The sequence below is a fragment of the Mastomys coucha genome, unplaced genomic scaffold, assembly GCF_008632895.1.
Source record: "Mastomys coucha isolate ucsf_1 unplaced genomic scaffold, UCSF_Mcou_1 pScaffold21, whole genome shotgun sequence".
NCBI classification, from domain to species: Eukaryota; Metazoa; Chordata; class Mammalia; order Rodentia; family Muridae; genus Mastomys; species Mastomys coucha.
The window spans coordinates 119,775,851-119,783,041 of record NW_022196904.1 but is presented as its reverse complement, the minus strand read 5'-3'; the positions used below and the strand labels follow the sequence as shown (position 1 = coordinate 119,783,041).

At 48.6% G+C, this 7,191-nt stretch overlaps 1 protein-coding gene across 23 annotated transcripts in view; it reads right to left on the bottom strand.

The window, feature by feature from the left end:
* Window positions 1-7,191, bottom strand: part of Tacc2 (transforming acidic coiled-coil containing protein 2) — a 220,974-nt gene that overhangs the window by 64,252 nt on the left and 149,531 nt on the right. The window lies entirely within an intron of this gene.

Genomic DNA, 7,191 nt, shown 5'->3' with positions numbered 1-7,191 from the left:
CCCCCCCCCCGCCCACTTCTCAACCATTTACTTGCAGAGAAGGCATACTAAGTATCTGTAAAGCTACAGTGTTACAGTGGAAACTCAAGAAAGGCCCTCTGCAGGTAAAGTGCTTCCTCACATACAGCTCCACAGGTCCAGTGCAGTAGTGGGTGACAGATGGGCAAATTCATAGATATATGAAAAAACAAAGCTAATAAGTATTTGGTACACTCATGTGTTGTCTTGCTTACATCTTCCAGCCTAGAAGAAACGCAGCATTTTTACCTTGTGAATGTGCGTGAGATCCAGGGCAATGGTGATTTTTTTTTTTTTAAAGATTTATTTATTTTTCTAAATGAGTACACTGTCACTGTCTTCAGACACACCGGGAGAGGGCATCAGATCCCACTATAGATGGTTGTGATCCACCATGTGGTTGCTGGGAATTGAACTCAAGACCTCTGGAAGGGCAGTCAGTACTTTTAACTGCTGAGCCATCTCTCCAGCCCACAATGGTGCTTTTTTAATACAGCAGAAAGAGAGAAAAGCGCCGGGCGGTGGTGGCTCACGCCTTTAATCCCAGCACTTGGGAGGCAGAGGCAGGCGGATTTCTGAGTTCGAGGCCAGCCTGGTCTACAAAGTGAGCTCCAGGACAGCCAGGTATACACAGAGAAACCCTGTCTCAGAAAAAAAAAAAAAAAGAAAAGAAAGAAAGAGAGAAAAGCACTGAGCTGCAGGTGGATGGTGAGACACCATTGTTCATCTTCTGAACTGCTTGTTACAAGGAGACTCCTCAGTGAAGAGAGAGAGAGGATAACATTGAGCCCTACAACTTGCCTGCACAGACCTTCCTTTCTGGGTGTCATCTGTCCTTTGTGCCTTAGCTGGGCTTGCACATTACACCTTCCAGTTCCGGCTGAAGGCATTAGATAACTGTTCCTTAGATACTGTTTGTCTCCTGTTTCTCTAAATGTGATGGAGACTAAGTCATGGCATAATGGAGTGGAGGGTGAGGAATGAAAAGACTATAGGGCTGTCTGGGTTCATCCAGGCTTTTCCTGGATGAGGTTTAAGATTGATGAGAAATCCATCTGCTATACTCAGATGTAGCATTGTTACTGGTCAGAAATGTTGAAAGATGGCATTGGAGCCCTCAAGGGAGGTAGAGAAGCCCTGGGTGGGTGAACGATGGCAGCAGATGAAGACTAACAACCAGCCCTGTGTACCTTGGGGGGGAGGCAAGGTGATACAGTGGAAGATGTACAGGGGAGGAGGCCACTAGCAGACTTCTAGTCTGTGCACATCAGCTGTGAGTACCATAGAGTCTGAGATCAGTGAGAGCAAATCAGAGCGCAGGATAGGAGGGGGGTGTGGAGAGTCGTGCTTTTTCCCACAGACCCTGCTGGCCAGGAGGGATGCAGGACGCAGGACCTGAAGGGGCCAGCACTGAGCTTAGCTGGAGCACTGGGAGCTTGGGGCATGAGCTCTGGGATGAGGAAGGCAGGGCACAGAGCTTAGGTGCTGTGGGGCACGGGGTCAGATCTCGTTTTATGTTCAAATAAAAAAGAGAAAAAAAAAAAAGGTAGAAGAGGGATGTGTTTCTTGCCTTGCAGAGTGGCCGAGTGGCCTTGGTTTCTTTTCAAGTTCCATACTTAGTACCTGAGGAGATCTGGGTGGCCTTAGAATTGAGAGTTGCCTGTGGCCTTTAGGATTGTGTGGTATCCCTGAATTTCCTCCAGGTCCTCTCTGTTTAACAAGGTAGAAACTATACTTCAAAATGGAGAGTGGCTGGGGGTAGAAGATTCCTCCTCACAGACCTGCTGGAACAGTCTGGGCTGTTGTTCTAGGGGGACTCAAGGACCTAAAGCAAGCTTACAGCTCATCCTGGCTCAGGAAGAAATGATAGCATCGTGTTACTTTGTGTCCTTCGTGAGCCCCAGCAACACGCTCAGCTGGTCAAGATGCTTGCCACCACGACTGACAACTTAAATTTGATCCTTTGGCCCCATTAGATGAAAGAAGAGAACTGACTCCACACTGACCTCTGACCCTCACTCAATTTTACACACACACACACACACACACACACGGGGGGGGGGGGGAGAAGAAAGAGATGGACAGACAAGAGACATATTAAAAACCAGAGGACCAGTGTAACCTAGATCGCCAAATATGCATGAAGTTAGCTACACAAGTAAGCAAGCAGGACTTCAAAGTTTTAGGGAAAGAGAGCAGCCTCCTTCTAGAAGAAGCTGGGGAGGGTAGAAGGCGGGGCAGAGAGGAAGGAACCTGTGGTGGGAGATGCAGCTGGAAGGGGCAGGTGTGGGTGTGCATGTGACCTTCTAAAGTTTCTAATGGTGGCCCAGAGAAAGGGGAGGGGAGTGAGGCCCAGCCAAAGGGACTGTGGTCTGGGCTGGCACCTCAGATACCTCAGGGGGAGCCTAGACTGTGGGGCTAAAGGCATCCAGGTCCCCAAATTGGGCATGGTCCTCCAAAACCATCTGGGAGCTCCAGACTCTGAGAAGAAGGGGACACCAGATACTGAACAGGTGAAGGAAGAGTCTCCCTTGTCTTGGAGATGCCCCCAAACCCCTCATTTGCCGTGAGCCCTGGTGACAAGAAGCTCCAAGGTGAACAGCAACGCCACATGATGATGGAGTGAGGAAGTTCCCCTCAGAATGTCTGTCTTAGTCTGTTTAATGCTAAAACAAAAGACCATAGCTAAGTGGCTAAAAATAACGAGGTTATTTCTCCTGGCCTTGAAGCCTGGGAGATCCAACCCTAACTCAGTGCAGGTGAGGACCCTTTCTTGCCCTTCTAAATGTGCCTCACAGCCATAAGAGTGAAGGGTTCTGTCCTAAGGATGCAAGTCCCTCAGGTCCTTGTTGGCTCCCAAAGGCTCTCCCCGACCCCAATGTATGGAGAACAGGGTTTCTACAAGCTCCCACCAACGCAACCTCTCTTCAGCCCCTTATCTCTGTTTATGTTTGGGGTTGCTCAGGCTAGGCAGATCCACAGTCTCTGAGCAGCAGGCACCCAGCCTTTTACCTAGTAAGCTTGAACTCCCCATAAGAAATCCCAGAGGAGACATGAAGCTGGGCAAGGACTATGCCCGGAAGGGGACGGGCATGCACGTGGGCACACATCCTGGACTAAGTCTCAAAGGTTCCTAGGAAGAGCAGGAAACACAGGTCTGAGCCCTGTGCCAATCATCCTTACAAAAGACATTAGCAGACGATAGCCCATCACCTGCTTTTTATGAATAAAGTCTTATTGGAACAGTTATAGATCATCTATGGCAGCGTGTGTACTGTAAGAGCAGCACCATTTACTATCTGACCCTTTATGGTTTTCTAACCCTTGTGATTTACCCATACAGAGGATTCAGCTTCCGTAGCTATACAAATTGCTCACAAAGTAAACATACGCGATATGTTATATACACATAATGCATATAACCTTCTATATGTATAGAGTATAATATTTCTATAACAAAACAAAAGAGCCCTGCAGAGACTGGTGATATAGCTCACTTGGGAGCCCAACATGCATGAGGACTATACACCCAGCACTCCATAAACAGTGTGTGGTGGTACACACTTGTAATCCCAGCACCACTGAGGGAGAAGCAGAAAGATCAAAAGTTCAAGGTAATCTGCAGTTACACAGCAGGTTTGAGACCAGTCTGGATAACCAGACACTGTCTTCAATTTAAAAAAAAAAAAAAAAAAATGCCTGGCAGAGATTGCACAAAAGTTTCTGCTAAATCCGAGTCTCCTTAGCAGGGATAAGTAAAGAGCGTTAACTCCCAGAATGGCATCTGCCTCATCCAGCTCTGTTCCCACGTCTGGCACCGACCAACTGCACCCACCTGCCCTGCAGAAACAACTGCTAAGAGAATTCATAAATACAAACAGAGTAAAGTCAGCTGAGTGAACACAACCGATACAGGATGGGCGTGTGAGAGCAGGCCTGACTTAGTCAGTGCTTTGTGTTCAAGTAGCCTCCCTTACTGAAACAAAAGCAGGAGTCTGTGAACAATCCGTTTTCGGGGGACAGCTGTTCTCAATGCCAAGTCTACACTGTGAAGCTCAAGGGGCAGGAACAGAACTGTTCCAAACCCTTTGCTGACCCACAGTGCTGCCCTAGCTCCAGGAATCCATCTGACGAGAGGAGCCAATCATATTTTAGGCTAATGCAGTTTCCTAGGCAACCAACAATATAGCCAGAGAAACAGACTGTGGATAGTAGAAAGAAACAGAGCTAGGGATGTGAGGCACTTGCCCATGATCTCCTGACTTTGAGGTAACCCTCACCTGCACAGCCATTCACACTTGATTAAAACCTGAAATCCTACCTTCCAGCAACAGGGTACCCCCAACCCAAGACCCAACAGAAAAGGATTTTTGCATGACCCCTTGCAAGTCCAGGAGTTACTGGAAAGGCCTTGGAATGTTACTGCCCTTCAGTGCCCCCACGGAGCAAGTCTCTAAGATGGTGGAGGGCCAAAACCCTGTGGATCTGGGCAACGGGCCACCGAGCCAGGGTGCAGCTATCTAGCATTGAAGGGCAGAAGAGATGACACTCACACGGAGCCCTTGGGACTCAAGCTTGCACCCCACTCAATAGACAACTTTGCCATTTATTCGGTGAGAAAAGGAGGGTAGAGGGGAGGGATTAACTACTAGATGTGCCCAGTAATAATATCCAAAGTAAAATATACTTTCTGAAACTTAGACTGTCTGCTACCCATAATGAAACTCTTATTTCAAACTTTTCCATCTATTTATTTGGGTGTATGCATGAACTTGTGCGTATGCACACACCACGGAACACGTGTGGAAGTCAGAGGGACAACTCTGTAGAGTCAGCTCTCTTCAACATGGAGGTTGTTTAAGTATCCATCGGGTTTTGGGGGAAGCACCTTTCAGGATGAGCCATTTTGCCAGCCCCTAAATCTCTATTTTCTATTTGTTTCCTTTTAGTCTTTACCCTCCCTCAGCAGATAGTCATCCTTCCAGTCTCCCTGGGCCCTCCTCTTTGCCTCTGTGCATCCTCTGGGAACCACAGTCCAGTAGCTTTCCATGTTTACAGACTGCTTTCTAGAATCCACCAGCAGCCCGCCCGGTAAGAAAGCCGCTGCCCACTTTGTCTAGGGCTGCCCTGGCTGCCATGGTTGACTTGGTGAAGTCCCTGGAACTGAGGACAAAGTGCTCGCTGCTGCTTCTCTTAGAGGAAGTGGCATCGCCAGGGGCTCCCCTGGAAAGGAGGATGGCCATGGGGCTCATCAAAGACCCCGCTCATCCTCCGTGAGAAGTACTTTTGGGTGGACTCTCTCTCCTTACAGCCCTTCGGCCATTTGGAAGTGGTTGTGGCTTCTGTGAGAACTTCCTTCCCAGACAGGAAAGGAGCAGCTAAAGCAGCAGCCAGTGGTTTCACAGAGACCAGACTGAGAGGCGATATCATCGTCTCGGGGCTTCTCAAACTCTACCCCAAGCCGCACAGGAATCTTCAATAAGCATGGTTAAAAAGGAGATTTGAATCTGAGAGGAACCTGAGACCCCGCACTTCTGCCACAGGCTGATGCTATAGTTTGTGTGTCACCTAGGGGGTTTTGAGGGGCTGGTTGCCTCAGATCTTCACCCTCATCCCACAATCCCACATGGCTTCAGCAGCTTCCCTAGTTTTCCTCCCTCCTCGCCTCACTGCTCTCTTCGAGGGACAGCTCTGTTCACTGGGACTACAAAAACCATCTACAGGCAGCCAAACTTGAAATCTAAGAGAGAACCTTCAAACAAACAAGAGTCCTTCGCTCCTTTTCCTCAGTTTCACCTTTATGTGTGGTCCCCTGTAAATCCAGCTTTCACCCAAGAAATGTTCGCTCTAGAATCCTGCTGCCGTGGGCTGGCAGCAGGTGAGCGCACCTGGCCTTCAATCTCGAACCCCTAACATTGGCTTACAGCAGAAGCTCTTCTCTGCCGCCACGCCTGCTGTGTGCCTGTATCACTCATACACACTACAATGAAAACACCACGCCTGCCAGCACACGGAAGGGCAGCTTTCTTAATGTTTTCTTTTCTCTCCTTTCCTTTTCTTTTCCTTTCAACTTGAAGGTTGGGCAACACTCAGAGGGGTTGCAAAGGCAAGCCACTAGGAACAACAGCCTTCAACAATTCCCCTTCCCACTTGTCTAAACCTTGGGGAACAGAGGATGGGATTTTTGTGAAGGAGCCTAATGTATCATCTTAAATTGTACTCTCCAGACGTTTCAGAAGCCTCAAGTGGTAAAAATGGATCGAGTAGACAATGAAAATATTGGATGAGCAGCTTCCCTCTCAAGGTAGCCGCTGGGTCTCAAGTTTTATTCTGTTGTCACTATCCCCATGGGACAAACCCTTACGGACTATTATCTAAAAGAACATGTACCTACAAGAATCTCCCCAGACTCAGCCCTCAGCTCCCAGAACATAAGGCAGTAACTCAACCAGGATAGAAGACGGGGACCTTCGGGACCAGGGACTTAATTTGTAATGGCTAATGTGCAAGTTTTTCCAAACCTAAGGTCACATCATCTTTTCTGGTCCCTCCCAGTGCTTTGGTAGGTGTCAGGTGTCACTGATTTCCAGTTCAGAGACTTTGAAAAAAAATGAGACTGAAATTTTCTTTTCTCAAGTCCTATAAGGCAGTAGGATATTCCACACACCTAACAATACTGCGCCTGAGTGCACAGGACAGCCCAGCGCTGGACTCATACCTTAAAAACTCCCAAACACAATACATCTCCACTGTAAGATATTGCGCTCTCAAGTTACAGGGATGAAGACACGGGACGGACGCACACCTGCTCCTCAGAGTGACTGGCTGTTCAAAAGCCAGGGCCTGGAAAACCATGCGGTTCAGCCCAGCATTACATCACCACATGAGTCCAGCATGTCACTGAAGCCCGACGAAGGGTGGAAGCCCCCACACTCACCTCCCATGGGGCCCAAACCCTACTCCAATACACAGACCAGTGCCTGCTAGCTTTAAAGTTACGTATCAAATACTCATAAGAACCCACACTGCTCTGCCACCCCCACCCCGCAAGTCTCCAGAAATATTCTCCTCTTTGGAACAGGGGAGAAGATATCCGAGGGGATAGGCAAGCCCACTCTGGACAGCTGCCTTACTGGCTGAATTGTGATCTGGCAGGCAGACCTAGCCCATAAC